This window comes from Syngnathus scovelli, chromosome 14 (genome assembly GCF_024217435.2).
Source record: "Syngnathus scovelli strain Florida chromosome 14, RoL_Ssco_1.2, whole genome shotgun sequence".
Classification (NCBI taxonomy): domain Eukaryota; kingdom Metazoa; phylum Chordata; class Actinopteri; order Syngnathiformes; family Syngnathidae; genus Syngnathus; species Syngnathus scovelli.
The window spans coordinates 1,274,698-1,285,605 of NC_090860.1; the positions used below are offsets into that span (position 1 = coordinate 1,274,698).

At 48.7% G+C, this 10,908-nt stretch overlaps 2 non-coding genes across 2 annotated transcripts; both read right to left on the reverse strand.

The window, feature by feature from the left end:
* Positions 1-203: 203 nt before the first annotated feature.
* Positions 204-369, reverse strand: LOC125981568 (U1 spliceosomal RNA). Its single transcript, XR_007486061.1, has one exon. It is a non-coding gene; the product is annotated as a U1 spliceosomal RNA (small nuclear RNA).
* Positions 370-6,147: 5,778 nt separating this feature from the next.
* On the reverse strand, positions 6,148-6,220 carry trnat-agu (transfer RNA threonine (anticodon AGU)). Its single transcript has one exon. It is a non-coding gene; the product is annotated as a tRNA-Thr (tRNA).
* Between the last annotated feature and the right edge of the window lie 4,688 nt (positions 6,221-10,908).

Here is a 10,908-nt window from a genome sequence, read left to right on the forward strand (position 1 = left end):
GCATAAAACTAATCTAGCTAGGTTATTTATTACAGGCTGCATTCCAACATAATCATACGATAAGGATAATCTGGAGAACCCTGACACACAGTTCCAGAGTACAGTTAATTACATAATCAAAAGCGTTCAGTGTGTCACAGCATCGCAGACTTAAACTCCATGTGCATACTACTGCGCTTAATTTTTGTTTTCATCAGAAAGACCAGAGGAGAGCGCGAACACAGTCCCCCACTACCAGAAATAATGCAGTCAAGATTCACACAGTAGGGGAATTTGCAGAGGTCAGCACAACCGTAGTGCAATGGCTGAGCCTCACATGGGGTGAACCACCTTCTTGATCATGGGCCGACGTCTTTACCTCACACGCCATCTTCAGTCACGGGCTTAATTGCTAAAAACGTGTGGCACACATACACACTCAGTGGATGAAACAGGATTCGTAGAACTGTTTAAGTCAAAGTCAAAGTCAAAGTCAGCTTTATTGTCAATTTGTCCACATGCCGAAGACATACAAAGAAACCGAAATTTCGTTCCCCCCTATCCCATGGTGACAAGACATGGCCCACAACAGACAAACAAGTAAACAAGTATAACAAAAGCGTGCTGAATAAATAATGAATAAATAACACAACAAATAAATAAATAAATAAGAGGAGCAAAAAAAGGAGCAAGTGTGCGCACAACAGACATTCCAGAAAATAGCGCAACAGTGCCGCACGCTACGCAGAAGGGGGTAGCGAGTTCAGGGCCCTAACAGCCTGGAGAAAGAAGCTGTTGGCGAGTCTGGTGGTGCGGGAGCACAGGCTCCTATACCTCTTCCCAGAGGGCAGAAGGTCAAACAAAGAGTGAGCCGGGTGACTCACATCTCTGGCAATCGAGGTTGCCTTGCGGGCGAGATGGGAGGTGTAAATGTCCTTCAGGGAGGGGAGCGAAGCACCAATAATCTTACCAGCCGTATTCACTATGCGCTGCAGGGCCTTCAAGTTCTATTCAGTGCAGTTACCACCCCAGACAGCGATGCAACTGGTGAGGACGCTCTCAATGGTGCCACGGTAGAATGTAGACAGGACTGCCTGAGGAGCACATGCACGCCTGAGCTTCCGCAGGAAGTACAGGCGGCGCTGAGCTTTCTTTGCCAGTGACGAGGTGTTTGCGGACCAGGAGAGGTCCTCACTGATGTGCACCCCCAGGAACTTGGTGCAGCTCACCCACTCCACCACAGCACCGTCAATGATCAGCGGCAGGTGTGTTGTGTGACCCTTCCGGAAGTCAACAACGATTTCCTTGGTCTTATTGACGTTCAGCAGGAGGTTGTTGTCCCTGCACCACATGGTCAGAAGGTCAACTTCCGACCTGTACCGAGTCTCGTCGCCCTTCGTGATGAGACCCACCAGAGTCGTGTCGTCAGCAAACTTCACTATGCGGTTGTCGCTGTAGGTCGCAGTGCAGTCATGCGTCAGCAGGGTGAAGAGCAATGGACTAAGCACGCAGCCCTGGGGGCCCCCGTGCATGCATTGCCTTTTTTAACCTGAGAACCCTAAAACTGTATGAATTTGTATTTATTGAAAACGTCCAACATTACCACTGAATAATATTTTTTTTCCTGAACAAGTTTTGAAAATGACAAATATATCAAATAACAATAACATAAACAGTTCACCGCCACGCAGCCCCAAGCACCGGCATCGACTTCCAGGCGTGTGGCAGCGTGGACTTCCATCCCTGGAGGTGACACTTCAGGCCACAGAGGTGGAAGAGAGCTCCATAGAATAGGACCGGGTGTGCGTGAAACATATAATAGTTTTTCAAACCTTCTGTGTCACTCCAAATCATTAAATCCTTCAAACTAGTGGTAGAGTGTCCGCCCTGAGACTGGAAGGTTGTGGGTTCAAACCCCGGCCGGGTCATACCTATAAAAATGGGACCCATTGCCTCCCTGCTTGGCACTCAACATTAAGGGGTGGAATTGGGTGTTAGATCACCAAATGATTCCCGAGCGCGGCACCGCTGCTGCTCACTGCTCCCCTCTCCCCCAGGGGATGGATCAAAATCACACGGGGATGGGTTGAATGCAGAGGACAAATCTCACCACACCCAGATGTGTGTGTGATGATCATTGGGAAAAAAAAAAAAACTCTTCGTCCTCTGTGTCACTTACAAGCAAAGCCACTAAAGATGCCCGTAGTACATGGGGCCCTTCGTCATCTTCGTCATCCCGTGATCGAATCCTTTGTCCTTTAAGTAAACAACCGCCACGCCGCTGATGTCACTTGCAGTTCAAACTACAGTAATCCCTTGCTACATCACGGTTCGTTTATCCATTTTTCGTTTTTTTTTTTTATTTTGAAAATTTGTGACAAAAAATCACGTATAAGTTGCTCCTCAGTATAAGTCGCCCCCCCACCCAAACTATGAAAAGAAACGTGACTTATAGTCCAGAAAATACGGTAATGACAACACACAATACAACAAAACACAACACAACAATACTTACCTTTCCTTTAAAATCTTTTTCTCTACCTAACACAGACAGATAATGGGAGAATGTGTCACAATGTGAAGGAGATGTATTGGGTAATGCAGAAACAAAATAAAAACTATTATTTAATGTTAGACACATTATCCACTAGGCTACTTTCCTCTTGACATTCATTAAATTGACAACGAAGGGACTTGAACCCCTTAATCTTCTGATCCAGTCAGTTACCTCCACTTGAATCTAGGCTGTAGATTTACTGTATATGCTCAAAAATCATTGCACTGCTATCACTTGTCAGAATTTCCTGTATGGCTATCTGGCCTAATGGATAAGATTTCAAATCTAAACAGGTATTCATGTCTAGTGTATCATCAAATTGAAAGAGGAAAATATGTCACGGTCGGGTGTGGAGCATGGAGCAGGACGACCAAGTGCAGCCCGGACCAGGGTCCACCGAAGCAACTCAAAATACAGACTCGGTAAACTGACATGACCTAAACAATAACTTGACTGACCAGGACGTGAAACAAGAAGACAGCAGGACACGACGGCACCAAGACAGCACGCCAACACCGAACGACGGCAACCAAAACCAAAACCAATGATCCGACAGGGAGAGAGGGGCAGACAGGACTTTTATACACGACAGGTAACGAGAGGCAGGTGGGAACAATCACACTGATCATGGGCACACAGGAGGGGAGGGGCGAGCACACAGACAGAAACCAAGACACACTCATAGTGGAGCAGTTGGGGGCGAGACGTGACAGAACCCCCCCCACAAGGGACGTCTCCCGACGTCCCAAAAAAAAAAAAACTAGGGGAACCGAACCGCGCCGCACTCGGGCGGCGACTTGGGGAACCGAACCGCGCCGCACTCGGGCGGCGACTTGGGGAAACGAACCGCGCCGCACTCGGGCGGCGACTTGGGGAACCGAACCGCGCCGCACTCGGGCGGCGACTTGGGGAACCGAACCGCGCCGCACTCGGGCGGCGACTTGGGGAACCGAACCGCACCGCACTCGGGCGGCGACTTGGGGAACTGAACCGCACCGCACTCGGGCGGCGACTTGGGGAACCGAACCGCACCGCACTCGGGCGGCGACTTGGGGAACCGAACCGCACTCGGGCGGTGACTTGGGGGAACCGAACCGCACTCTGGCGGCGACTTCGGGGAACAGATCCGCACTCTGGCGGCGACTGCGGGGACAGATCCGCACTCTGGCGGCGACTGCGGGGACAGATCCGCACTCTGGCGGCGACTGCGGGGACAGATCCGCACTCTGGCGGCGACTGCGGGGACAGATCCGCACTCTGGCGGCGACTGCGGGGACAGATCCGCACTCTGGCGGCGACTGCGGGGACAGATCCGCACTCTGGCGGTGACTTCGGGGACAGAACCGCACTCGGGCGGTGACTGCGGGGACAGATCCGCACTCGGGCGGTGACTGCGGGGACAGATCCGCACTCTGGCGGTGACCTAGGGGACAGAGCCGCACTCTGGCGGTGACCTAGGGGACAGAGCCGCACTCTGGCGGTGACTTCGGGAACAGAACCGCGCTCGGGCGGCGACTTGGGGAACACAGCAGCACACGGGCGGCGACTTGGGGAAACAGAACCGCACTCCGCGGAAACTCGGGGAAACACAACCGCACTGGGGCGGCGCCTTGGGAAGTCTGTACCGCGATCGGCGGCCACTCACAAAGTCCGTACAGTGATCGGCGACATTCGGAAGGCGGGGCTGTGCGCGGCGGCAACAGACATCACGCGCCGCAGCAGAGGGAGCGGAGCCAGGGACGATCGCGGGTCCGACGCAGCTGGCTTGGATGTCTGGCAACGTTCGCGGGTCCTGCGACGCTGGGGTGGAGCCCGATGGCAGCCGTGAGTCTGATGACGCCGGGGGGGCACTCCGATAGCGGCCGCGGGTCCGGCGTCGCGGCAGCGAAGTCCGACGACGGTCGCAGAGCTGATGGCGCCGGGGGGGAATTCCGATGGCGGCCGTGAGCCCGGCGTCGCTGGAGCAAGATCCGATGGCGGCTGCAAGCCCATGGCGCTGGAACATGCTCGGATGTGGATCGGGCGTCGCAGCGGGAGCTGGTGGTGAAGGGTGGTCCAAGCGCTGGCCGCTGTGATGGTCGGATCATTCTGTCACGGTCGGGTGTGGAGCATGGAGCAGGACGACCAAGTGCAGCCCGGACCAGGGTCCACCGAAGCAACTCAAAATACAGACTCGGTAAACTGACATGACCTAAACAATAACTTGACTGACCGGGACGTGAAACAAGAAGACAGCAGGACACGACGGCACCAAGACAGCACGCCAACACCGAACGACAGCAACCAAAACCAAAACCAATGATCCGACAGGGAGAGAGGGGCAGACAGGACTTTTATACACGACAGGTAACGAGAGGCAGGTGGGAACAATCACACTGATCATGGGCACACAGGAGGGGAGGGGCGAGCACACAGACAGAAACCAAGACAGACACATAGTGGAGCAGTTGGGGGCGAGACGTGACAAAATATAGGTAAACTGTTTTTGTGCTGTTTTGATCTTTGTTGTGGTGACCCCAAATGTCAGTGACAAAAGCCAAAAGAAAGAGGCACATTTTTCATCTGATGTACAATTTTTAATTTGTTTCTCTTGACTCCAGTTGAGCAACCTGTGCTTGCTGATATTCACAATCCCTGCTTACTTTGCTGCCCTACCCCTTAAAAGAAGAAAAAGTTATTTTAGTCTGAGCAACCTGCTCCCTACTGAAAATAGGGTTTTCAACTAAGGTTTCCAACTAGGACTAGGGTTTCCAACTAGGGCTAGAGTTAGGGTTAGGGCTAGTTTGGACTAGGTATATAAAAAGTCTGCCCCACCTGAGGACCGAACTCTTGACCTTTAGATTGTGAGACTGGCATGCTAGCACCTGCATTAATGAGGCTGTGCATTTACAGTTTTACAATTCTTTTTTACTGTAAAATTGATCCAACCACCGGCCATTTCAATCAAACTGAACTTCACAGAAAGATAAAGTGACTTTTAGTCTGAGCATTCTGAAACTAGGGTTTCCAACTCGGGTTAGGGAAGCCAACTAAGGTTTCAAATTGTGGCCAGGGTTTCCAACTGGGGCTTCCAACGAGGATGAGGGTTTCCAATTCGGGCTAGAGTTAGGACTATATAAAAGTGTGCCCTGTGTGAGGGTCGAATTTACGACCTCCAGATTATGAGACTGACACACTACCACTTCCGCGAACGAGGCTATGCATTTGCAATTTGTGCAATTGTTTTTTACTGTAAAATTGATTCAACCACCGCCCATTTTGATCAAACTTAACTAGGCTAGGGCTAGGATTTCCAACTAGGACTAGGGTTTACAGGTAGGGCTAGATTTAGGGTTGGAATATATATAAATCATGCGCCGTGTGAGGATCAAACTCTCGACTTTCAGATTACGACACTGACGCGCTACCGCCTGCGCCAACGAGAATTTGTGGCACCTGTCTTAAAATTCTATTTTACTGTAAAATTGATTCAACCACCGGCCATTTCCATCAAACTGAACTTCATCAAAAGAAAAAGGTACTTCTGTCTGACCATTCTCAAAGTTGGGTTTCCAACTGGGGCTAGGGTTTCCAACAAGGGCTCGAGTTAGCGTTAGGACTAAATAAAACATAGCCCCGTGTGAGGGTTGAACTCACGACTTTCAGTTTACTAGACTGACGCGCTACCGCCTGCGCTACCGAGGCCATGAATAGTTGGTTTTACAAAGCTATTTTACTGTAAAATTGATTCAACCACTGGCCATTTCAATTAAACTCAACTTCACAGACAGTAAACCTTATTCTATGTATTATTTATTATTCTTTTCTATACTGTCAGAAAGGTTTTGGTTTCTGATTTCTTTTTTGTTGTGCTGACTCCCCCCCAATCTCCATTTTCAGTGCAACAAAGTGACAAAAACCAAAAGAAAAAATGCTTTCTCTATTGCACACTAGAGCCAGCATTTCCAACTTGGGCTAGGGTTTCCAACTAGGGTTCCAACTCCGGGTAGGGTTTCAAACTAGGAATTCCAACTGGGGCAAGGGTTTCCAATTAGGGTTTCCAACTCGGGCTGGGGTTTCCAACTAGAGACAACATTGGACAGCTGCCACTTGTTGGGAACCTTTAAATGTTTAGTCTTATCAACGAATGTGTTTCAGAGGCCAGATTTAAAACGTGGCTTCTGGTTTTCGTGAACCAAACCCATTAAAAAAAAGTGAAAGAATGAAACAGTTCTTAATAGGAGAAGCCTGGTTAGCTCAGGTGGTAGAGCATGCAAGTCTTAATCTCAGGGTTGTGGGTTCTATCCCCATATTGGGCAGCCCACACTTGTCGGGAACCTTTGATTCTTTAGTCTTATCAATAGATGTGTTTCAGAGGCCACACTTAAAACATTTCTCTATTTCCCCTAACCCATTCAAAAAAAATGAAAAAATGAAACAATTCCAAGGTCGAAAAGCCTGGTTAGCTCAGTGGGGAGAACATGCGACTCTTAAACTCAGGGCCGTGGGTTCGGTTCCCACATTGGGCATCCTTGCTTGTTGGGAACCGTTAAACAGTCTTATCAAGGCCACACTGAAAACATGGAGTATTTCACATGGCGATGTGGCCTAATGGATAAGGCACCTGACTTCGGATCAGACGATTCCTTTCATAGTCAATTTAACGTGTCATGCTTTGAAATCAAAAACTTGACTTCAGTCTGAACCAACTCTTGACTGATTGATTGAACTTTATTCATCCCACAGCAGGGAAATTCACTTGTCACAGCAGCGCATATCAGTGCAATAATAATACGAGTGCAAGAATAAAACAAGTGCCAGAATTACAAAAAAGGGTAAATAACAGACAAGGATAAACACAAGTGCTGCTAGTAGAGACGAAACACATTCATTTTATCAGGCGGCGTGCATGTTGTAAAGTCTGACAGCAGAGGGAATGAAGGACCTGAGGAACCGTTCCTTCCTACACCGAGGGTGCAAAAGTCTGCCGCTAAAGGAGCTGCTCAGGAACCGCACACTCTCATGGAGGTGGTGAGAGGTGTTGTCCATGATGGATTTAAGCTTAATCAACGTCCTCCTCTCACCCACAACCTCAATGGAGTCCAGGGGACAGCCCAGAACAGAGCTCGCTCTTCTGAGCATCTTATTCAGTCCCCCCCTGTCCCGGTCACTACTGCCCCCACCCCAGCAGACCACAGCGTAGATGATGGCCGAGGCCACCATAGAGTCATAGAGGGTCCGGAGGAGAGCCCTGCACACACCGAAGGACCTCAGTCTCCTCAGCAGATGGAGGCGACTCTGGCCCTTTTTGTACAGGATATGGGTGTGATCAGTCCAGTCCAGTCCAGTTTGTTGTTAAGGCGAACACCCAGGAATTTGTAGTTCTCCACTACCTCACTGTCCGATCCCTGGATGTTCATTGGAGTGAAGATGGGTGCTGTCCTCCCGAAGCTCACAATCAACCCCTTCGTCTTGCTGGTGTTGTTCACCTGATGCTGGTTGAGCTCACACCAGCTGACAAAGTCCTTGATGACCAACCTATATTCCAGATCGTTCCCCTCTGCGACATTTCAAACAATGGCCATGTCGTCGGAGAACTTCTGGATTTGGCAGTGTGCGGTGTCGTGGGTAAAGTCTGACGTGAACAGGGTGAAAAGGAAAGGAGCACCCTACCCTGGGGGACACCAGTGCTGCAGTGCACCACGTCGGACTCACTGCGATGTAACCTCACAAACTGCGGCCGGTCGGTGAGGAAGTCCGTTGTCCATGCAGTCAGGCACTGGTCCACACCCGCCTTCTCCATCTTTACCCTAAGCAGTGACGGCTGGATGGTGTTAAAAGCGCTGAAGAAAACAAAGAACATGATCTTCCCAGTGCTCCTGTTGTCCTCCAGGTGAAGCAGTGTTCTGTGCAGTAAATAAATCAATGCATTGTCCACCCCAACACCAGGCAGGTAAGCAAACTGCAGGGGGTCCAGCTGCGCTCCCACTAGTGAACGCAGGTGACCCAGGATGATCCTCTTCATAGTCTTCATCAGGTGGGAAGTCAAGGCAATAGGCCTGAAGTGGTTAGGCTCCTTGGGGCATGGCACCTTTGGTACAGGGACCACGCAGGAGGTCTTCCACAGTACTGGGACCTTGTTCAGGCTCAGGCTTAGGTTGAACAGGTACCTGACCACACCACTCAGCTGGTCCGCACAATCCCTGAGCAGTCTCGGCCAGATGCCGTCTGGGCCCGGGGTCTTCCCTGCTTTGATCTTTCTGAAGTGAACCTGAAGATCTGTAAAGAAGAGGGGGATGTCGGAAGACCGGGGTGATGGAGTGGAGACAGGAGACAGAAGAGTGAGTCCGGGGGAGGGGGTTGGTGAGCTGGCGGGGGGGCTGGAGTGTCGAAGGTGGTAGAAAAAGATGCGGAGCGAGGTGAAGGGGTGGGGGGGAGGCGGAATCAAATCTGTTGAAGAACAGATTGAGTTCATGCACCTGTTGGATTTTGTCCACAATTTAGGGAGCGCACTATCTGCGCCTCACGGCAAAAGTCATTGCCAATCACCAGTTATCCAATTTACTCACTGTGTGCTCGTTTGATTTCTTCAGATTTAGGAAAATGCTAAGACACTGAAGCAGAAATTAGACTTACACAGGTTGGTTGAGTTCAATCACAATTCTTGTTCAGAAAGCTCTGTCTTCAGGAAAGTACAATACAGCGCTGGGCCTTTCAAGAGCGCAAAGTCTCCATTCAGAAAAGGCCACGTTCAAGGTTCTTTGGTCAGCTCATATTCAGTCGGCCAGTGTGGGCCGAGTTTGATGGGTGATGAGTCTTTGGGGTGGGGCAAGTTCACAGGAGAGTTTGATTCCATGGGAGTGGGTGCTGGTTCGGTGAGAGCTGGTTCCGTGGGGTTGGGTGCTGATTATGGGAGATTCGATTTGTGGGGGCTGTTGTTGTCCTTTCCGTCTTTCAGCCTTGACGATCGTCTTTGGCTTGGCTGTCTCCCTCTGGCACCTGCTGGTTTTATCTCCAAGTGACCTTCCTGTAAACATTCTTGCACATATACTGTTCCACCTCATCCATTCATCATTCTTTCAATTTTGTCATTTTGTACGGAATTATGTGAGCTTTTGGCTGTGACATCATCTACCTATTTATTAATGTTCCCTGACCATGCAAAGTTTGTACTCACCACTTACCATGTTTTTGTTTGTTTGTTCTTTTGATCTCCATGTACTTGCTTACGTCATCATATTCTTAGTTTAATCATGCTTTCAACCATATCTTTTCTTTGTTAGGCAAAATATTTCCCTCTGTCCAGAACGTTCAGTAGTAATCGAAAACTGGTGTCTAGAATTAGTCAAAACATAAGATACAATCAAGTACTGAACATTTTTAGACGACTTTGGCAGTGTCCGTGATTTAGAAAATCATCAGGCATGCATTGAACAGTTCCTTAAGGGTCATTAAGCTATTCAGGCAATATATCAAAAAACATTTGTTATTTCAAAGTGCTCAGAAATATATATATCAGATCATAAAGTTATAAAAACCTTTCTCATTACCACTTATCAAAAATGTCTAGTTATGTCTTCTTTATTGATTTGGTGTGTAGGTATAATTATATGTTTAAAATGTTTCTTTTATTTATTTAATATGTGAATATACTTGTCTGCTTATGTACTTTATTCAATGAGGTTTGAGCCAGGGCTGTGGACTCGGTCGGATTTTTGCACCGAGTCCGGCCTCTTGACCACCGAGTCCGAGTCCGGGTCCTAGTCCGGCTGTCAATTTTTTCCGTTAATTCATGTGACTGCTTCGTCTTTAGTCAAGGCTAATTTAGATCAAAATCTATCAGAACGAACGCAACTGCTTTCACACTGGCTGGTTCGGCTTATATAGGATCCCTTGCTGAGAGGGCGGACGTAAAAGTGAGGCGACGTTCCAATCGGACGTCGGATCGATAACATTTTCCCTGCCCCACCGGAGTTGTGCTAGTTCATAACGTAGATCAATCGAGGCATAGTCATAAATGTACGGTTGACAATTTAACCGATAGAAGTGGATACATTGGAACATAACCTACACTCTAATATATTATTTGACATGGTATTAAATGCGTGGCTTTACAAAAATGGTCATTGAAGCCCACCCTTAGCCCTGAGTGCCATTGGCATGAGGCAAAACGCTTGAAAACACTCTTGCCCAATTAAATAACCATTCTGAAACACGGGACATGTAAGATAATATTTTTTAATCATTAATTACACCATTATAGCTCAGACATTTATCTAAACACAAATAATTAGTGACGACCCCACAACTATCGAAACACATCAATGATATAAGCTGGGTGACATAATCGTCCTTGACATTGGTACATAATGTAAACATTAGCCTAAGTGCAA